The following is a 23,505-nucleotide window of genomic DNA, read 5'->3' as shown; positions in this document are numbered from 1 at the left end:
TAAAATACGAATTTAAATTTTAATAGCCTCGAATCGAAAACTATAAAATTTAAAGTAATTGTGAAAGAATTTTTTTACTGGTTTTACAATTTTGTGCAATTTTTTCTGGTTTTTATGATCAATCTAGTACAAAAAATGGACAAACGACAAATGCATGTCTGCATATTTGGGCCAAAGATGATATAAAATACGTAATGGTAACTAATTTGATAATTTTTTTTAAAAGCAGAGAAAAACAGAACAATTTTTCTAAAAGAAAAAAAAAGAAATCTAAAAAGCCAAATTATTGAAAAACCGATCATTTTTGCAGGAATAGTCCAAGCAAACAGCTCTGCGAGTCCTTTGGAACTGTGAAAATTATTTTAGTTGAGTAATGTCTTTTGAAACACTTCTTGAAAAATGGAATAATTTGACAAAAAAATGTTCCAAAATGTACTAAAATGAAAAACCGGGAAAATGAAATACAAAAACCCTCCAACAAAATATTACGCATAAGGGCTTTCTAGTTATACCACTCAAAACTTTCTAAGATGAACATATCGATAGGCCAAAATTGACAAAAAGCGAAATTGTTCTTCCTTACTTCAGAAAATGGGAAACAATATTGAAGACAAAATTGATAGATTTCATTCAGACAATAAAGGCTCTAATAATCTTCATTTTGTAGCCTTTGAGACACTGATTCGAAAGTAGGTTACATATATGATTTCCTAGACTCAACAGACTCCATACCATTATTGAATATGGTTGCCAGAATAACAACCGACTGAGAACATAATAAGTTGCTTACATGTCCGTTGGGGCGGGGGTGCGGTGGCCGACCCCAATTAGAAATTGCTGAATTTTCAAACTCTTAATTTTTCTAGTTAGTGTTTCCGTATTTTATAATTTTCACTTCAAAAGCGTTACAACTCTCTTTACATACAAGTACTCTCTTCTTAAAACAGTTTCGAAAAATGTCCGATTTGTTTGGGATTGTTAAGAAATGTTGGGAAAATAAATTATAACCACATTTGATCTCTCGTGATTGTAGAATAGTCGGTACATATTAACAGAGAGAACTTGCATACGCACAGCTAAGCAAAACAATGTTTAACTGTTAGAGACATAATTTAAGAAAGGCAAACAGTGTCATTACTTGGTCGAATGAGTCTAGGTTTTGTGGGAGGCCCTTGCACTTTTGGAGCTGTTTGACCTTAACAATGTTTTCCATGTCAGTGAGAGGAGGGGAGGGGTAATAACGATAGACGTGAGCGTGAATCGAGCCACTTTGTCGTGTTGTAATATTCACAGACAAGAAACGAGGCACACACACATCAAAGAGAATTGAGAATTCATTACTGGAGGAACAAGGGATTGAAATCTAAGCCATCCAAGCATCTAATCCATTACCAAGGACCACTCTAATACCTACCCATAAAGCCATTACTTAGACTAATAAATTTAAAATTCCCCCTTTTACTTCTAAATTACAGCACAAACCCACGCACGCACTTTTCACATAGGCCATTTTGTCTTGAGTACCAGTAGGCTACGGGACGGCGGCTCTGGAGAGGAAGAGCAGGGCACAAGGGTGCGATAGGGGCAATAGCGGTTACTCTTCTAATCTATCCACCTAGATACCCTCAATCCTCTGCTAATCTATCCTCTAAAACATTTTTGTATTGTCCAGGTCATAAGTATCTTCATACTGTGGTGGTAACAAAACCCGATTGTATGGGCTGAACCTATAATTTGCAGTCACGCGGGATGATATGATTTTCATTACAAATTATTGGAACTGAGGGGTATGATTGGCGAATTGACCAAAGTTCTCAAAAATGATATTTAACAAAAATGATATATATATATATATATATATATATATATATATATATATATATATATATTATATTATATTATATTATATATATATATATATATATATATATATATATATATATTCAAAAATGCGCATTAATGGACTGTTTCATTAAAACTTTTTTAAGTTCCGACTTAAGCGCTCCGTATGATCTCACAAACTAAATTATGGCTAAATAGAGACTCTCATTAGACAATTGGATCTATTATTTTATCAACTGGAAATCGCATTTGGTTATGTAGCCTGTTACTATGGGCAAAAATAGCAAAATACGGGGCGTGAAAAACTGATGCCCAACTTACGGGGGAAGAGGTCCAACAATCGTAGTTTAATTAGGTGAAGGGTTCTTAATGAAAAAACATGTTGAAGTGACAATGGTAATAACAACATTAGATCCTTTATATGCTATCACACGGGTGCTCGAGACTGTTGACGAAATTGGGACCCAAGAGTTTAAAGGTTTTAAAAATGACTGTTCAAGATATTACTAAATTAAAGTAGCATTTTCAAAAAAAAAGACAAAATGATTTCTGGATTCTGCACAAGCATGAACTAACCCTCCACCCCCACTAACACCAATGGGATTGGAGACGAATCCTCCAAACATAGCAATCATCGTTTTTGGTGGACGAGGAAGTTATATTATTAGGGAGGGGTTATAAAGGGGGCTAAAATTTCGCCCTAGCGGTGTATTCTTCTAGCTGGCGCAGGTATGTCTCAACCTCGGCTTAAGAGGGGGATAAGGTAGGCTGAAACCTGGGACGGAGAAGGGGAATGTAATCCAATACATCTCATCTACTTTATCCCGCTAAGGCGATGTTCAAATTGAATAACATTATAGGCATTAAATATCCAACTTGCCATTAAGATCCATTCCCAAACATGCAAATGATCTCAAGCAAATTTAGCCGAAAATAGCAGATCTGTTAAACTAAAACTAATCTCAGCCATGAATCATTGCTTTTGGAGTGAAATATTCAGAAAGGATTCCTTATTTCCTGATCGACTCTTAATGAAAACTGATTCCGTTTAAGCATATTCTATCATAATTGTACCTCCTGCTACAAATCGAAGTTTATTAGTGACTTTTTCATCTGTAATTTTTCGGTTAAACATCGGCTGTAATTGATACTATTAATAATACTTTGGACGATAATGCACCACATTGAAAACTGAAAATTTTCAAAAGTTTCAGTCGGCTAATCCACAGTTCTTCTTATAGAGATATTTTCCTGATACACAAACAATTCATCAAATCTTACAACCAATACCACTACAACCACCGCGATCACAACTACCACCACCCATAGCAATAGCACGCACTAGGGGGGATTACATTACATGATATGCAATTTTAAATTGGAGTTTTTCAATTACCGCACCATTTCTTCATTCCTCCCTCAGATCGGATAAATTTGATTTAATCTGCAGAATCGCAATAATTCAATGGTTATATTTTATTAAATTTACGTCACTTGGATGAAAATTGATCAAGTTTCCTTCGGTCCCTGTAGCAGCCTGCACTAATAATACTAACAATAATAATAAAACTCGTGGCTGCTAAAGACACAAACATAATATCTATTCATTATTTTATTTAGTGTCAAATTCCAACGCACTAAGACTGATTTAGTCAGCATAGAGCTCAGCTCAATCAAAGAAGTTTACAAGAAATCCCATAAATAATCCATGCACACCTATTGCTTTGATATTACAGAAACTCACGCACTCAGAACTCCTGAGAAATTCAAAACTGCTCAGTTCACTTATTTAGCTCTGATGCAGCTCTGCTTGACGACAGATCTTCTCTTGAGCATCCATTTACCCAATCCGAACAAACTGAAACTCAAGGTAACGTTTCGCTATGTTTCCACTCATCGTGTATCGTTGCTTTGCAAAGTTTGAGTCTTTCCGTATTTTATTTGATGTAATACGTATATATATGAATACAAAAAAAAATGTAGAACAAGCAACATTAACATACCCGTTCTTTTATTTCTTTTGCATTCGTTGTCCTATTGTACAACACGGGTCAAAAACCACCTTTTAAGGAAAGAAATCTGGATAGCGTTTGATACAAATGAGATAACGAAACGGCTTTTCAACACTTTTGCGAAATTTTTAATTGAGCAAGGCCACTCAAAAATTTTCACATGATTTAGAATTTTTGGTACAAAGGAAATTTTACTTCTTTTTTATGTTCAGCCTTGCTCTTCTCTCTTGTTTATTTTACATTCCTCTGATAGACCACGCAAAAAGTCCCAAACGCAAAAAGTCCTTACACAGACCACGCACATTACAAAAACAGATAATTAAATGCACTCAAACAAGCGCGAGCACACAAATACAAGCACCGATACCAAAAAAAAATTAAAATTTTCTTTTCGGTATCTGTTCATTACTCAACGTTCCTCACCGCTCTTTTATCTCTTGATTATTTTTTCCGAAAAACCTGGTGTGGAATTTTGCGGCAGTTCAATCGGTAATCGTAAAACCGACACAAAAATCTGAAATGAACTTTCTAAAGTTATGATGTTTCATGAGAATAACGGGACAAATAATTTTCCCAAACATCGCAGCCGTTCCATCAGCAACACTCAAGAACGCATTCTGATTTTTGATAGTTTTTCTATAATATCTTTACTTCTGACATTTTTTGCTTCTAATTCTGTCCAACATTTGAAGGACCTATCTCATTCACACTACTTCTCACGTTCTCGTTCTCTGTCTCTCTCTCTCTCTCTCTCTCTCTCTCTCTCTCTCTCTCTCTTACCCACACTTTACAAAAACGCACACCCATTCACAAACCTACACAAGCGTCCGCACACACAACACAAATACAGACCTCGATAAAATAAAAAATTTCATTTTGGCATCTAATCTTAACTCAAAAATCGTCACCGTTCATTTATGTCTCGATAGTTTTTTCTGGAAAATTAGGTGTGACATTCTTGAGTCAATTGAATCGGTAATTGTTAAAATGACACTAAAGTTTTAAACGAACTTTTAGAAGTAATTCGGAAAATTTTTTAACATTTAATGCTTCAGGAGCATAACCAGTTTTCTCGGTTTTTGCACAAAGATCTCGCAGATGTGTTAACAGCTAGATTTAAAAAAAAATTGGGTTTTGAACTTATTTGACACCTTAATTTTCAGCAAATTTTTCTAACTCAAGGAATTTTTCTAAATTTTTAATACTTGATCTTTCTATTTAAAGAAACGCCCAAAGACTGGAAAAGATCACTTCGAAGAGCAATTCCAAAATACAAAGTAAAAAAAATTCTCATTTTAGAAAAAAAATATGAACATGGGTATTAAATTTTTCAACCTGGCGATCCGTTAGCTCTCTAACTCTCAAACAGACCTGCATTTCATTACACTAAATGAGATTAGTTCGAACTATCTGCGCTGACATCATAAAGAATACAGATAAAAAAGATAAGATTTACTTCTTTTCAATAATGAATTTGGTTGATTTGATCTTCAATTCACAAAAACGGCTTTCTTTTACATCTCCTAGGTTTTGAAAATACTCAAATGGTTAATTCTGGTTAAATTAGAAGAGTTTTTCTGAAATCAACTATAGAATTGAGAAAAGAGTACAGTTTTCTTCTTTTAGTTTTACATTCTGAAATTTGATTTTTGATATTTTGAGAGATCTGAATTCTGTGAAGTACTCCATTTTCCAAAACAAATTTTGAGACAGGGAAAAAAGTTTGCATAATAATTTTTAACCAGCGGAAAACAGAGAGACAGAAAAAAAACTAATTAATATTTGTCTGAAAATGCTGGACATATAGTTAAAATTGTTAATTTTTAGGCCTCTGAAAACTAAATAAATTTACGTCAAAGTTTTCCGTGTGTTTCTATCTTGGTTATATACCCCGGGCGATGCTTTTTTCTCCATTTTTCCTTCGAAATTTTAAAGAGTTCCTTTGATTTTCTCGTTTCTCTGGTGCTTTCCTTTCTCGTTAACAAAAAAATGAACATTTGACTGAAGAAAAAGCAAGCCTTGCATATATATTCCCCCAATTTTTTGGAACAAATGTTGGAGCAATAATTAGAATAATTAAGGCAAAAATTTTTTGTGATTTCCACAGCTTCATGATCAATCTGAAAAGATGTCAGCTGACACGCGTCCATTCAAACGAAAAAAAAGCTATTTTCAAATTAATACTAAAATTATACTTAAAAAGAGTCTCTTGAACGTTTATTTGGATAATAATGGCGAATGAAGTAGATGCGTTGGAGATGATGTAGATGGTGATGAGATGAGTGTAAAAAATTATTTGAAAAAATCATAACCAATATAATATCAACCTGCATAAAATTTTAAACATCAACCAGAGACCTGCTCCTATTTCAAATCTTGGTGTTACGGGTTTTGTAATATGGGTTTTACGATAATGATTTTCATGAAAAGTATTGCAAATGTTGTTGTCGATCTACTATACCAGGGAATTAGCTATGAAAAAAATCACGATGCAGTCCAACATTATTTTTGTGGTCTGCCTAAATTGCATCTATATAGGACTTGGTGGCGCTAGCCCAGAAGAACCAAAATTTCAGCAACAAAATATTTCAGAGTAGTGTATTGCTATTGTTTCTAATTAAATTATTATTATTTTTTCTATTGAATTATTTTGTCGATGCACGTTTCCTTGGTGCCCCTCAAACGGGGTGAAATTCATTTACAAACGTGAATAGCAAGAAAATTTTCTCAAATAGTCTTTTGACGCAAATTCTAAACCAGAAAAACTAGCAGCACCGTAGGTAAACTGTTGGACATAAAATGTAATTGATTACCTTCATCCCCCTAGAGCCAAAAATATTTTTATTTTTAAAAAAAAGCAAGGATAAAAGCAATCGGTATACATTTCTAAGTTTGCACAACATTCTCAAATGTGTGCGCAGTCATCGTTAAAAATTAAAAATTATTAAAACGTGTTTGCTATAAAATTATCAGCAAAGCATTTATTATCGGCTCTAATGAAAGTGAATTATGCATCTGATGCACAACGTATAACAGAGGGTTTCAATGTTAGCCACGTTTCCGTTGACTTTTGACCCTATACGCACGGTACGTGCATATACATATATATGTAAAAATTAGTGTAAATTTACTAAATTGTTGATAGTTTTTAAATGAATTCAGATGCAGCAGTGCCTAAAATGAGCTTTTACGCACAACCATAAGCTGCATGAAACTCATGTACTACCTGAAAAAACGCAAACGACTAAGGTAGGACGAATTGCTCTCGAACTACTGGCGGGGACTCGATTGTAGTTTTCAGTTTTGGGGAGCAAAGACACATGTGCCTTGAACGGGGCGATAAGATCACAGTTGTGCTTCAGAAATGACGATATTAGAAGTTAATACAGACCACTATTAAGAATAAAAATTAAAAAATTATTTCTGCGCACTTTTCATGTAAACGTCTGCTGATTTGAGTCCAAATTCTAACAAATCCTAATGAGAGAAAATTAGATCATGCAAAAAGAGATGAAAAGGCTGCCTCAAGCAAGTTTATCCTGTGGCTAATTGATTTCTGTTTCTTCCGTAATCGCTATTAATATCTTAGAAAATGAACAAGGAGGCTCGGGTATTCTCTTCAACTAGGTATTCTCTTCAAAATCATTGGAAAGATTGAAACAAACACTGAAGTTAACAAGGAAGATCTGTAATATGTGTTTGCACATAATGTTCTGACCCTGCTCATCCACAATTTTGGCTTGGTTGTCTACCAAATGAGGAAGAGATAAAAAAAAAACTTTCATAAATGCAAAAAACTAAAATTTTGCAAGAAAACGGTTTTGAAGCCATCAAAACCAAACTCTAATCGGTGAAAGGTAATGTATAATGCATTGCGCAATCTTCGAATAGCAATAATGAGATATGCGACCTCTGAATAATGACACTAGGTAACAAGTAGTAAAGTTGAAAAATAAGTTGAAATCTGCCATTATTCAGAATATATCATACGTCTGCAAAAATAACGACAAATACCGACCAAAATCAAAAATTAAATTAAATTCTTGCGAAAAACCGGCGTCGAAGCACGAAGCCGTTAAAGCAATGCCAAATGCAAAAAGAAACATTAGATATGTGAACTGTGCCTCACTTCAACACCAATAAACAAATATGCGACCAGTAATTAATGAGACTACGTAACAAGTAGACAAAAAAGAACAGCAAGGAGCAAATTTTAAAAAACACGTCTAAAAAGTTTGAAAAATATTTGGTCTCAAAATGAGAGCTTCAGATGTCAACTGAAATCAATAAATAACTTCCCTCGTTACTCCATAGGAAGCCGCTAAGACCTGCAATTATCCAGAATTTATCATACGATTACAAATAGAAAGACAAAAACAAAAGGCAATTGAATAAAAACAATTAGACATTTTTATTTGCACCTTTCTTCTACATCAATAATTTGATATGCAACAGGTAATTAATGAGACCAGGTAACAAGTAGACAAAAAGAACCGCAAATTGCAACTTTAAAAATACGTCTATATTATTTCAAAAAATTGATTTCAACTCATGAAAAACGTTAGCTATCAACTGAAATCAGAAAATGTCTTTATCCATTCTGCATCATTGGGAAGCCGCAAGACCTGCAATTATCTAGAATTTATCGTCCGACTACAGAAAAAAACAACAAATCAAAACCAAAACAAAAGCTTTTATTGATTTCTGTTAGAAGACGGCGTCGAAGCAGTTAAAACATTGTAATTATTTAAAAACTGATATGTTTAATTGTGCATTGTTTTCAAACGCCAATATTGAGATATCTTACCGGCCTGCCCATAAAATGACAGGGCAAAAACAGAACCTAAAACATGGGAACTTGTCCAAAAATTTTTCACAACAATTTTTGTGAAGACTCGTAGTATCAAAACAGAAAAAGTTACTTAAAACGCGAAACCAGAATAAATATCAAACTGTAATCCATTAAAAAGACAATGCGACTCTTCTTTGCTGACACTAGGCAGAAAATGAATTAAAAAGAAAATTTTCGCAAAACTCAATAATCCGTTATTCATTTTGAAAATATGTATTTTGCAGTGAAAGGACTATATGGTTTCGAATAGAAAATTAGATAGATTTCCTTGAAAGAATTTAGTGAGCGAATGGGACCTGTCATTAGTAAGCCTTAATTTGATTTATTCTTTTCTTTCATTAACAAGAAACGCAAAAATACAAAAATATTTTCAAAACGGACAGACTGATTACAATCCAAATTATTATTGGGCTTTGAAAAACAACGATTACAACAAAATTAGCCTTGTTATTGCTGTTCGTCTATTACAAACAAATAATTGTTCCGAATATTATATATATGGAAAAATTGACAAAAAGTCAATATGTCAAAAGTAAATGATGCAATTTGCCTATGTATCGAGATAAATTAGCAAAAAAAACCGGCAAAACTTTAATTCAAGAACACTCTCAAAGGATGAACAAGAAAAAAAATTCTCTTTGGAGTTAACAAAGATTGTGCAACCAGTTCTTGGCGTGTTAATCCGACAAATGTTAACAAAGTAGACTAAAGCTTATTTCATTCTATTTTTGATGAGAAAAAAGCGGAGTTTTGAAAAAACTGGGGCAAACAGTTCATTATTACTCCTCCGTATTTAGTGTTAAAGCCAACACTATCGTTACCAATTTTAACATGTTTGTTATAGCAAAATTGGCAAAAAAAACTGTGCAAATATACGGCAAATGTGAACAATAACTACGGAAATCAGCCCAATGTTTTACATGAAAAAAAGGATGAAAATATCAATCGGCCAAATTTGACTGAACAAAAAATGAACACTTGAGTATATAGTTCCTCCCCCACTAAAGTGAGTCGGAAAAAAAAGAATAATTGCTGGGTAGAGATAAAGAAGGGACTCGAATTCAATTTAATGCAATAAAAGACAATGGGATAAAAAGATACAAAACATTTGTAAGAGATTATAACAACTCTTTGCACTCCCGAAAACTTTTAAATGAATCTAGGAGGAATACTCCAGCACTAAATTGAATGCGGTGTGCTCTTCTTCAATTACTACAACAATCTTCATCAATTAATCTTTTGTTAGCAGTACAAAAAGGCCTCTTGGTTAAGTCAACTATGTTTTGGTCAACCTAGTTAACTTAGTTGAAGTCAACTATGTTAACTTAGTTGAGGCAGGTAGGTCAGTGCAAGAAATTTAGACAGTGAGAAGTTTATTGAAATCTTTTTTCACCTTCTTTTTAATGAATAGTTCACTGGTTCAACAGACATTCTCTAATCATTAAACAACTTAAATCTTCTAATTATTCCGCCTTCACCATGGCAAACGCTTTGAACTTGTGGGCTTTACATGAAGCATGACCTTAGATTTTAATTGTGCATTGTTTTCAAACGCCAATATTGAGATATCTTACCGGCCTGCCCATAAAATGACAGGGCAAAAACAGAACCTAAAACATGGGAACTTGTCCAAAAATTTTTCACAACAATTTTTGTGAAGACTCGTAGTATCAAAACAGAAAAAGTTACTTAAAACGCGAAACCAGAATAAATATCAAACTGTAATCCATTAAAAAGACAATGCGACTCTTCTTTGCTGACCCTAGGCAGAAAATGAATTAAAAAGAAAATTTTCGCAAAACTCAATAATCCGTTATTCATTTTGAAAATATGTATTTTGCAGTGAAAGGACTATATGGTTTCGAATAGAAAATTAGATAGATTTCCTTGAAAGAATTTAGTGAGCGAATGGGACCTGTCATTAGTAAGCCTTAATTTGATTTATTCTTTTCTTTCATTAACAAGAAACGCAAAAATACAAAAATATTTTCAAAACGGACAGACTGATTACAATCCAAATTATTATTGGGCTTTGAAAAACAACGATTACAACAAAATTAGCCTTGTTATTGCTGTTCGTCTATTACAAACAAATAATTGTTCCGAATATTATATATATGGAAAAATTGACAAAAAGTCAATATGTCAAAAGTAAATGATGCAATTTGCCTATGTATCGAGATAAATTAGCAAAAAAAACCGGTAAAACTTTAATTCAAGAACACTCTCAAAGGATGAACAAGAAAAAAAATTCTCTTTGGAGTTAACAAAGATTGTGCAACCAGTTCTTGGCGTGTTAATCCGACAAATGTTAACAAAGTAGACTAAAGCTTATTTCATTCTATTTTTGATGAGAAAAAAGCGGAGTTTTGAAAAAACTGGGGCAAACAGTTCATTATTACTCCTCCGTATTTAGTGTTAAAGCCAACACTATCGTTACCAATTTTAACATGTTTGTTATAGCAAAATTGGCAAAAAAAACTGTGCAAATATACGGCAAATGTGAACAATAACTACGGAAATCAGCCCAATGTTTTACATGAAAAAAAGGATGAAAATATCAATCGGCCAAATTTGACTGAACAAAAAATGAACACTTGAGTATATAGTTCCTCCCCCACTAAAGTGAGTCGGAAAAAAAAGAATAATTGCTGGGTAGAGATAAAGAAGGGACTCGAATTCAATTTAATGCAATAAAAGACAATGGGATAAAAAGATACAAAACATTTGTAAGAGATTATAACAACTCTTTGCACTCCCGAAAACTTTTAAATGAATCTAGGAGGAATACTCCAGCACTAAATTGAATGCGGTGTGCTCTTCTTCAATTACTACAACAATCTTCATCAATTAATCTTTTGTTAGCAGTACAAAAAGGCCTCTTGGTTAAGTCAACTATGTTTTGGTCAACCTAGTTAACTTAGTTGAAGTCAACTATGTTAACTTAGTTGAGGCAGGTAGGTCAGTGCAAGAAATTTAGACAGTGAGAAGTTTATTGAAATCTTTTTTCACCTTCTTTTTAATGAATAGTTCACTGGTTCAACAGACATTCTCTAATCATTAAACAACTTAAATCTTCTAATTATTCCGCCTTCACCATGGCAAACGCTTTGAACTTGTGGGCTTTACATGAAGCATGACCTTAGATTTTAAATCTTGGTATACATCAAAGGCGAAATTGCGAAGCATTCAACGGTTTTACAGGTTGTCTGGTATAAAATCACGACGGTGTGCTTTAAAACTTCTACAAATGCACCGACGTTTTGAATCAAAATTTGCTTAATAATTTTCTTCGGTAGCTATTTCGGTTTTCATCTGAAGCAAATAAATTTTGCACAAACAAACAAATCTTTTCCGGTGGTCAGATAAGATTTAAGTTTAGATTTGTAATATATTGACACACAAGAATTAGATTAAACTCATAATTCTAAATAATCGAGGACAGCATGTGTCCAACGACTATTACGATGATGTCCAAACTTCCAAATATCTGACGGAACAAATGTATCCCAATGACTTTACTAAGGTATAATATGATCAAGCAAATTTCTGAGTTCTGTTTTGTGGCGGTTAGCGATTACTTTTATTTCATGATCGATTGGCCCCATTTAAAAAGCTCACTTTTTTCCATGATTGCGAACAATTAACTGTTTTTTTGTTGGTTATCACCTCGAAACATTCAATCCAAAAGAAACCTCGTTGACGTCAGGAAAAACATTTCACATCAAGATAAGAAAATCTTTAAGTAAAAACTTTCATGTTTCAAAAACACCTTAGATCATCGTAGACTAATCATCATCATGAACACAAGCAACCTTTAGATACACGCAATGATGAAACATCGGATAGATCGATAGATTCACACAGCAGAAAAGAGATAGATAAATCAAAGTCATGTCTTACATTACAGTTGATAAAACTGCACGACACAAGTGGTGTTAAACTTCAAATAGAACTGCTGCGCAAAGAGAAGGCTTTAAAAGTCACAGTGTGAAAAATTAGTCAAATTTGGAACATATCTATGTCATTAGAACACCTTCTGAAGCTTTGTCAAGTGAGAGCGTCAAGTACATGACATGAAAGGACTCTTAAGTTGTTGTTGTTGGTCTTGTATTTTGAGCAACGTCTAATTTGCACTCTTAACTCTCGATATATACTCCACGTCAAATTTGAAACACCATTACAACAAAGAACCAAATTATATAACTACACTGCGGCTATAACACCAAAACCACTATGAACACACTCCGGCACAACAAATCACAGGACACACCCCAACCCATTTTTGAATCATTGCAGCATTTTGGTCTTGAGTCCCAAACTCACAAAATATACAAACAAAGAGACTCGGCCATGTGCGGAAGCATATGATGTTCCAACCCCTCGAATTCCCAATCGTCACTCGACTTTTTGAAGTCATTTTCCATTATTCAAATAAAATATAACCTTAAAATATATCGCAATCCTCAAAAACCGAAAAAATAGAAGCAAAATGCGATTTTGAGAACAAAAGCCATAGAAATGATTTTTGCGTACGGAGCATAATCTGCCGAAATTTTCAAAGATGTAAATCAACATCACAGAATTGTGACAAAGAAGACGATGATCCCGCAAATACATAACAAAACTTTCAAACATGTTTGATAAATCTCCTCATTTTCAGTGTTACCTTAAGCAACGTAAACTAAGGAAAATGTAAACGTAAGTGCGATAAAATAACCAACAACATAAAGTAGCAAAAAATAACATGACAACACTTATCGACTCGGCAAATATAACCAAAAAAATAGATGATACTTTACACATACATTACAAGATTACACACATATTTAAGCAAATGGTCTTCCTCTGAATTCAAACTGACAAAACCAAATGAATAAGAATCTAGAAACAATTAAGATATAACCGCAGCACCGTGGCAGAAGACCAAAATACAAAAAAAGTTTATGAATAAAGAACAAAACATAGCAGGACAAGTCCTGAAAAAAAATCCAAAGAATTGAATGAAAAAATCGGAGGTACTCTTTCTGAACAGCAGATCAATTGAAAAATGCCAGGCAAAGCACAAACAAAATCATCTCAAAAACTTGAGAGACAAACAAACAATCAAACAAACTAAACAAACATATACTCATTGCTAAAACTCGAAACTTTTACCACGAAGGCAAAATTTGATCCCATCAAACATGCCTAATTCAAAAAATTGTCTCTAAAATCAGTCCAGGATTATATCTTCAGACCTGAAAAAAATCATTGACCCTTGAAGATCGATTAACCCAGAAAATGACAGAACTTTAAAAAAAATGAAATCAATTGCAAACTTAATGAAATGTTGCTGAAAATCGTGAAAATGATATCGTCAAAATTAGTTCTGTGTCTCTAGAGGCTATCCAGTAACCCAATTCAAAGCCTTAAAAAATCATTAGTTCATAAAAGTCGATAGGCAAAAATTTTTAGACAATTTCAAATTTCGAAGAATAGAAATTCGCTCTATTAAAAAGTTGAAAACCATTCCATTGCCCCATAGCAACTTTGTAATAACATACTATCAAAGCCTGGAGGAAGCTACTGGCTACTGAGGCAAAAAAAGTGAATAAAAGAAATGATTTGAAAAACTTGAAAAAAATTGCAAATTTTATCAAAAAATTTCCAAAAATTCGAAATGTTTAATTGTTAAAACAATTCCACCGACACTCAAAACCATAGAGTAACTTTTTATCAGACCGTGGAATAGGTTTTGAGAATGGGCAAATAAAAAAAATTGACAAAAATTTAAGGAAAACTTAAAACAAATTGCAGTTTTTTATCACAAAAATGCAAAAGATCGAGACATTAAAATGTTAAAAACCTTTCCATTGTTAATAGAAACCATGCAGTGACCTATAATCAAAACCTAAAGGAGAATCCCTGGCCCCTGAGGCCGGAAAAACTCGAAAAATGACGAATTTTTTCAAAAAACTTGAAAATTGCAAAAATTAGTATCATTTTGCGTGTTTTTGCTTGTAGTACCAGAAACATTTAGCTCAAAAAACAGTCAAAACAAATATGTTTGCCTCGCAAGAGACCTTCATCAACTTTTAAAAACTTCAAGCTAAGACTAATCAAACAGAAGAACTCAAGAAAAAAATCACAGAAAAACATAAAAAATTCAACCATTTTGAGCCCAAAAACTCCTGAAAATGACCTTTTAACCTTAAACTAAGGACATCCCACCAGCTGCAATACTCTAAGCACTTGAAGGACTACTAGAGCCCACTTTGGGCTTTTAATTAAACCTAAAGAGCACTGGGCTTGACCTGTTTATCCCGTTTTGAAAGATCAAAGTCCTTGAAAAATGTTTACATCTTAAAAAAAACACAGAAGCCCATTACAATTCAAATTCTTTGTATTTTAAAAAGTCTTGTATAAGAAGCAAGAAATTACTTATCTCTTTTCTTCGCACTTATCTTTTTTCTTTTATGCTTAAATCTGCGTCTTGTAGTGTAGTACAGAAAGCTGATGCCCATGGTAACCAAGACAAGATAAACTGATGATGGAAAAATGCTTGAAAACTCAGAAATTTTTCTCATGACCTTTCAGATGACTTAAAGATCGGACCTTCTTTCTAATATCTGTAAAATTTGAATTATAAAAAAAATACAGAGACAGGCAGAGTAGATAACTATATAATTCTAAACAAAGAAAACAGTACCAATTAAGGCCTTGATATATATAAATATAGGAAGAGAGACTATTTTGAACGGGGTGGAGGAAGGGCGGTATCAAAAAAATCAACACAAAAACGAATGAAAGTTAATTGAATTTAAAATCTCTCCAATTACCCCGTATTGTTTGGGTCCTTGGTGTATCGATTAGAAAAAAACTGTGTATTCTTTTTCATTACAAGACTAACATTAGCAGATAATTAGTTGATGTAAAAGCATGCTGCAGAATCCCTCTCTCAATAGTAAATTTTTTCACGCAAATAGCACCTTGAAAATGTTCGGGTAAAAATGCTTTGAGTTCACTCGTGTATGAAGAAATTTGCGGTTCGTGAGTTCGAAGCTGAGCTTGAGAACGCAGGCATAATTTTAATATTGATGTTATGACATTAGGTCGCAGCTCTGTATTCAAAAGTAGCAAAACAGAAAGTATAATTGGAGTGTTTAGTTGTTGAAAACAATTCCATTGATTTTAAAAACTATGCGGCAACTTTTTATCAGACCGTGGAATAGGTTTTCTGGCACTTGGAAATGGATAAACATCCAAAATTGACAAAAACTTTCGGAAAAATTAAAACAAATTGCTGTATTTTATCACAAAAATGCAAAAAGTCGAGACATTAAAACCTTGAATACCGTTCCTTTGTTACTAAAAAATATGCAGTGCCCAATTAGCAAACGTTAAAGGATAATCCCTGACTCCTTAGGCTGGAGAAACTTGAAAATTGCAAAAATTAGAATTATTTTGCGTGTTTTTGCTTGTAGTACCAAAGACATATAGCTCAGAAAACGGTCATAACAAGTATTTTTGCCTCGCAAAAGACTTCATCAACTTTTAAAAACTTCAAGCTAAGACTAATCAAACAGAAGAACAAGAAAAAAATCACAAAACGAACTAAAAAACTGCACCATTTTGAGCCCAAAAACTCCTGAAAATGACCTTTTAACCTTAAACTAAGGACATCCCAGCAGCTGCACTACTCTAAGCACTTGAAGGAATACTAGAGCCCACTTTGGGCCTTTAATGAAACTTAATGACCGCTGGGCTTGACCTGTTTATCCCGTTTTGGAAGATCAAAGTCCTTGAAAAATGTTTACATCTTAAAAAAACACAGAAGCCCATTACAATTCAAATTCTTTGTATTTTAAAGTCTTGTATAAGAAGCAAGAAATTACTTATCTCTTTTCTTCGCACTTCTCTTTTCCTTTATGCTAAAATCTGCGTCTTGTAATGTAGTACAGCAAGCTGATGCCCATGGTGACCAAGACATAAGATAAACTGCCGCAGGCAAAATGCTTGAAAACTCGGGAATGTTTCTCATGACCTTTCAGATTACTTAAAGATCGGACCTTCTTTCTTAAAAGAAGAACCCTGTACTTCTCCTAATATCTGTAAAATTTCAATTATAACAAAAATTACAGAGACAGGCCTTGATGTATAGGAAGAAAGACTACTGTGAACGGTGTGGAGGGAGGGCAGTATCATAAAATCAATACAAAAACAAATGAAAGTTATTTGAACTTAAAAGGTTTCCAATTGCCCCGTATTGGATTATGTTCCGGTCCTTCGTGTATCGATTAGGAAAAAAGCTTACTCAATTTCTTTGCAAGACTGTATGACATTAGCAGATACCTACTTCGTACAAAATTATGCGGGAGAAACCCCCTCTCTCAACAAAAGTTTTTTTCATGCAAATCGCATCTTGAATTTGTTTGAGTAAAAATGTTTTGAGTTCGCTCGTGTAAGGAGAAACTTGCGGTTGGTAAGTTCGAAGCTGAGCTTGAGAACGCAGGCGTAAATTTAATTTTGATGTTATGGCATTAAGTGGCAGCTTTGTATTCAAACGCCGCAAAACAGGTAAAATACAGAACTGGTTTTAAGACTTGAGGATGAGTCAAATTTTTGACTCTGAAAACAAGCTTTGATGACCCGATTCAATTGTTTTTCCAATGTTGTTATGAGATTTTGATTAATAGTTGCAAGTAGAACAGAAGAATATTGAACATTACTGAGAAAAAAAGTACATATTAATGTACATATTACGTACAAAATGACGTTTTTATACAGTCGGCATTATTTTCCTGAGTCTACATATAAATTTAATGGCCTGGGCGATTTTCGACAAAACAATTTTAACCTGTTTTTGATAGCTCTTTGTCAAAATGAACACCGAGATCTTTAATTTCTGCTTTTCATCCATTTCATTGGTCTCCAACTTGTAATGTCGTTTCGTCTTTTGGGTTAAAACTACCAAAACAGTAAATTCAGTTTTGTCCGAATTGATTTTCAGGTGATTTGACTTAAAAAACTGTTTTTCTATGGCATTCTCCAACTCTTTAAGTCTTTAAATTTGTAAACTACATCATGAGAGCCTATTAAGACATCTGCGATTGCATTGTTTCACATTACAAAAAATGCTGAGATCATCAACAGATAGTTTGGAGAAACGAGGACCTACAGCTGTTCCTTGCCGAACTCCTTGAGCCAAATCTATCAACTTAGATTTAACACTATTGGCTATCACTCTTTCTGTTCTGTATGGAATTTAGCTGGTAAATAGTTTTTGAGCTGTTATCGAATATCAAAGAAAACAAAACTTTTTGGATCATGATTTCGCGATTGATGGAGTCAAAATCCTTTGATAGATCTAAAAATGCGTCTACGGTATTTTTCTCTGCTGTATCTTACTCTTTCAGTTAAATAGACGAGTGCATCTATATTGTAAACTTTTTTCTGAAACCAAATCGTGTTTTGGAAATCAAGGCATTCTAATGTACATATTACTTTTCAATTTCATGCTGAAATGCCGATAAACCGAGTGGATATATTGAGTCAGATGAAACATTAAACAAAATTTGTTTCTAAAAATCACTAATTAAATTTATCAGTTTTCAATATAATGATATTCATATTAGATAAATTCATAAGACGTATTCCAATAAAAGCCAAAACATTAGAACGCATATCTTTTTTTACATTTTTATGTAAATTTGTTGACAAATAAAATATACATTATCATGTAAAAGCGCAAAACCTTAGTAAAATAAAAAAGAAAACAAAAAAATCAAACTTTGAGAATCATAAAAACACCTAGAAAAACCTCAGAGAAACTTGGGAACTTAATACTACCAGTGCAAACAAAACTCACTGTCGTCTTTTCGCCTTTTGACTCCTTTTAAGAATAATATCTATCAATTTGGGGTTGACTTTCTTTCAGAATCTGAAAGCCAAAAAAGCATTTTCACTTTCTTCAGCACTGTTATTATTGTTGTTATTTTTGTTGTTTTTATCCTCAGCCTTCTATTCAATTTGATTGCGTTAATGTGTCTCTTCCGTTTTACATCAGACGTCATAGCTCTTTCCAGTTCCAATTATCGTCGAATTCAAACAGAAAAGAAACACGTCATTTCGATTCTATTTCATTTTTTTTGAAGTTGTATTGAATTAAAAAAACCCAGAAATTTCTTGAATATGGATTGTTTGATCGTTTAGAGTCATAGCTAAAAAGAACAATATACGGCTTATTTGCACGTCAATAGCTTGAATTTTTTTACATGAAAATTTCTAGAAAAAAATTAAACTTCTAGTAGCTTCATGTTTTAGAAAATTTTAATTTTGTCCACTTTGAATTTTTTTCGGATTCATTAGTTATACTCCTTTTGAACTCTAACTTTCCTCATTTGATTAAAAACAAGAGCCATTTCTTTGGGTTCTGAATTAGATGTGCTCCAAAATTGCTTCAAGTCGTGTTAGGAAAAAGAAAAATTTATGCTGGATCAAAAAGAACATGCAGTCTCGAAAACAAATTTCAAAGACTTGTTGGTGAGCGAGCTGTCTTGTTCTTGTATTTCTTTCGCAATACCCAAAAAATTACCAAACGATATTAGGGATCACAGAAAGCTATCATTTTTCCTACTATCTAAATAACAACCTAATAGCAAATTTTGAATGTTTATTGTCTCTACATCTTACTTTCTAAGTCTCATATTCAATGAGCTTTTCTCACTCAAAGGTTTCATCTCTTCAATTTTTAATTGTTATTTCGAAAATCCATGTTGCCGGTACATCAATTCGAAAGCTGATATTTACATTACGCATATTACCAATTTGAGCTCACTTGGCAGTTACCTTTTTTTCCTATCAGGCATCAAATATTTTTTCAAAAATCCACACCACAAAACTAATTGAATTTATGAAACACGTCAAAAGAGAAGCGCAATGTATTTTTATCTCAAGCTTCGCACTCAACTCGTCTCAGTTGGGTGATCAAATGTGAATCGGAACTGTTCACTCCTACGCACTGTAGGAGGGGGTGATTGTTAGAAAGATTTCAACTTCCCATTAATTGTTGTTGAGTACAATGGCTACGCTGACATGCAAATAGCCTGTCAATGCTGAACAAGAGGCCATTAAGAAAGAAAATCAGAAAAGGATTCTTTGTGCATTTGTTCACATGAGTGATGTCCTTCTACTTCTATTAAGAGTTGTTTCGCAAAATATAGTATCATAGCTGCCAGATTGCCAGAAAATAGCCGCAATTGCTTCGTAGATCTACAGTCCAAAAAAAACAGTAAAAAAGACAGACCAAAAAATTCGTCTTTTCATTGAAGGCTGATATGTTATATTGAGATTAAAAATCTGTATACGTTTTTGCTGCCTCTATTAGCTGCTCTCAAATAACCTTCATTTAGAGTGACACACACTCATTTGACCTTATCTCTTTGAATTAAAGTAAATAAAAGTCAATTTCAAAGTGAGGAAGTCATTTTTGAGAGTGAGGTAAGTCAAGTGTGACCGAAAATTTAATCACAAGAATGAACAAAAAACTCCTTCCATTAAGAGCGAAAAATGACGTCACACACGCACTTCAGTTGAAATTGCATAAACGGATGAACAAAAAGCAGATTTGAAGTGGTTGCGACGTCATATGGTCGTCCCGAGATTATCCTTGATTTTGATGACAAATTCCAGAGCTCTTACCAAAGTACTTATCAGAGAAAATTAAAACTTGATTGTTTACTTGATAAAATTGATTTTCTTCGGCTTGACACAATTGCATTAGAATTGATTTAATTTCGGTCCTTTCGTTTGTTCTAGTGTTCATTCAAGTGCAATAGAGAAATTTGCTCTCACTGATATTAACCCCCAGTTTGTTCAAAAAATAAAGAACAAAATTTTAATTACTTTTTCATTTTGAAGCTAGTCTGCCTCTATTTCAACTGGTAGTCAATGAAACCAAGAATGTGGATGAGCAGGGTCGGATAATTATGTCCCATCGCTCATTAGTGTGCTTCGTTTTCATTTTTGATTTTAGAGCTATGATATCGCAAACATAGCTGTTTCCTTTGAAAAGCACAAAAAATGTACTGTCCTTTTCTTGCAACCAAAAGCCACTTCGGTTCGACGAAAAAAATGCTGCCAGCAAAAAAAATATGACAAGAGCTAAATAAGTGCTAAAAACTATGTTGGAGAGCAATCGATAATAAATTTTGCCAATCTTGTCTCGAATAATTGCATTCTCGTCCTAGCAGTTCCCAAACTATTCAGTTAAAGCTACGCCAAAAGAGGTATGAATCAACGAATAAGACCTCAGCGGAATGGCGACAGGATAAATTACTTATGATAGACAATTTTTCAATTCCTGTTCAATTTTCTAAATATCCGTTAAAACATGCTGCAAAGTCACAAACACGACAAGATAGATAGATAGATAGATAGATAGATAGAGAGAGAGAGAGAGAGAGAGAGAGAGAGAGAGAGAGAGAGAGAGAGCGCTGGAGGTACTTAAGCCAGACAGGATCAAGTACGTGGCTTGCAAATTTTAATTATACCGCATGTGCTTATTTAATTAAAAAGTGGTAAAATGGTGGCAAAATGGACAGTCTAACACTGGGCCGTCAGATAAGGAGGTCTTGGACAGAAGGTCTTCAATCTAAATTTAGAAACCTTCTTCTTTTCACGGTTTGTGCACAAACTGTATCTCAAAATTCATTCAGTCTTTTCACTTTTTCGACTCAGTCGTTCTTATCGCCGAGGCCATAAAAGCCCAATAAAAGTCCTTCAGATAGAAATCGTATGGTTTCCATTAAATGATTAAAGACCCTTTTCTCTCTTCTCCCCTTCTTTTCACAGTCAGGGCCAATGGTATTTGGGCAAAAATCAGCGGCGAAATTGGAGACAAATACTATTTTTAGATCGGGATACTAGCAAGCTATGTGATGGCTACGGTTGTGATATTGTAAATAGAGAAAGTTCAGTAGAAACGGAAAGCGAGCGAAGAGAAAAGGGTGCAGCGCAAGAGGGCGCAGCAACTGTAACTGGGTTAGATTATTGGTTAATTTCGGAATGATTAAAACCTGAATTAGCATTAAATGAAATGAAAGACGCCTTCCCTCTCCACCATTACCATTAATGCGAAGCAGTGAAAATTGATAGGCTAAAATGTTGCTGCTGCGATTTTTAGGGAAAACAACAGAAGACGCTAAAAACAGAAGTAAGCCTTCAAAATTTTACGGGGAGTAGCAATTTGTATTTTGGAAGCTTACTAATGTAAAAGGCAGAGTTGAACGCGGAACACTAGCGCCATTAGAGCATTGAAATTTTTCACTCATTTTAATTTTTAGCCCAACTATTGCTTGAACAAACTTGGGAACTTAATACTACCAGTGCAAACAAAACGCACTGTCGCCTTTTCGACTTTTGACTCCTTTTAAGAATAATATCTATCAATTTGAGGTTGACACTCTTTCAGAATCTGAAAGCCAAAAAAGCATTTTCACTTTCTTCAGCACTGTTATTATTGTTGTTATTTTTGTTGTTTTTATCCTCAGCCTTCTATTCGATTTGATTGCGTTAATGCGTCTCTTCCGTTTTACATCAGACGTCATAGCTCTTTCCAGTTCCAATTATCGTCGAATTCAAACAGAAAAGAAACACGTCATTTCGATTCTATTTCTTGCATCATTGACGTCTGCCTCCATTGATGAATTTATTACCAGTTTTTTTAAAAAAAAACGGTATTATAAATTGGCAGTAATTCGCAACCGAAATTACTCTTAAAATCCAGGTAGGTTCATAATATCTTAATTTCATTTTGCACCAGTTTATTGAATATTAACTGTTATACTTTTATGAACCTTGCTTAGAAATACTCAACGCAAGGTCGTAAAAGTTGACCCCAAAAACACATTAGGGTCTAATTTGACGAAACACAAACTAGGGAATAATGAAAGTTTCCAATAAATGTTTACAGAAAATTTTAGTTGTCGTACTGAGCGATAACCTCCCAAAGCATAATAGCCTTTAATTTAGGAAAAAAAACAGAATCCCTAGAACCTCGTTACAATACACCCCACAATTTAAATAGGATAAGTGTAACTTAAATTGAGTTTTTAAAAAAATTTAAATCCTGTTTACAAATAATAAGCCGAATTAAAATATTCAATATCGGGCGCCAAAAAATTGAAAGCAGCAAGCGCGAGTTGCTTAACTAGTTATGATCTCAAAAAAACAAGCAAAAAAAGAACCCTTGCGTCAAAAGCAAATAATTAAACCTTTAAGGAGATTTTTTCTCTTTTTGAAAAACATTCTGCATTTGCAATTCTGATCTTTTTCAATGATCTACGAGTCACCGAATAACTCCTGATTACTGAATAAACTAATAATGATAAGTATTAATTGTATTGTTGCTTCTCGAATTAATTATAAAGAGGAAATCCAACAAAAGATGAAAAAATTTCGTACGAAATCAGCGAATTTCAATTGTTTCCGTAGTCTTTCCCTGTTTAAAGTTGATGTTTCCCTGTTTCCCTTGATATCTTTATCTCCAGGAGCACAACGATTACAAAATCAGAGCACATTTTTTATTTGGCAGATTAGATTTAAATTAACAATGCAATTTGACAAAGAAGTATATCATTCCACTCAAATTGCTTGCCATCAGTATCGCCAAGAAATTTCAAAAACGTTATCAACTCGTTAACCCGACAAAAAATATCAGTTAAAATTTCTACACAGTTTGTAAAATTATCTTCAGAAGTACAAAACAAATTGAGTTAAGAAACAAGGTTTCCAATAACATTGTAATCTGGCTTCCAA

General features: G+C 33.5%; 1 protein-coding gene across 4 annotated transcripts in view; it reads left to right on the top strand.

Annotated features, from left to right (window-relative positions):
• The window catches only part of LOC142341689 (trace amine-associated receptor 7c-like), an 84,205-nt gene that overhangs the window by 40,877 nt on the left and 19,823 nt on the right, over window positions 1-23,505 (top strand). The window contains exon 1 of one of the 4 annotated variants that reach the window (XM_075392841.1): window positions 2,935-3,712. The exons of 1 other annotated variant lie outside the window; for it this stretch is intronic. The gene's annotated coding sequence lies outside the window, so the exon portion shown is untranslated. Of the gene's footprint in view, window positions 1-2,934; window positions 3,713-21,778; window positions 22,475-23,505 lie in introns of those variants that run through there. 2 more of the 4 variants (XM_075392837.1, XM_075392838.1) reach the window with 2 other exon arrangements.

This window comes from Convolutriloba macropyga, chromosome 6 (assembly GCF_964194025.1).
Source record: "Convolutriloba macropyga chromosome 6, txConMacr16.3, whole genome shotgun sequence".
Lineage (NCBI taxonomy): Eukaryota > Metazoa > Xenacoelomorpha > Acoela > Convolutidae > Convolutriloba > Convolutriloba macropyga.
The sequence above is the reverse complement of the archived record's forward strand: the minus strand, read 5'-3'. Positions and strand labels throughout refer to the sequence as shown.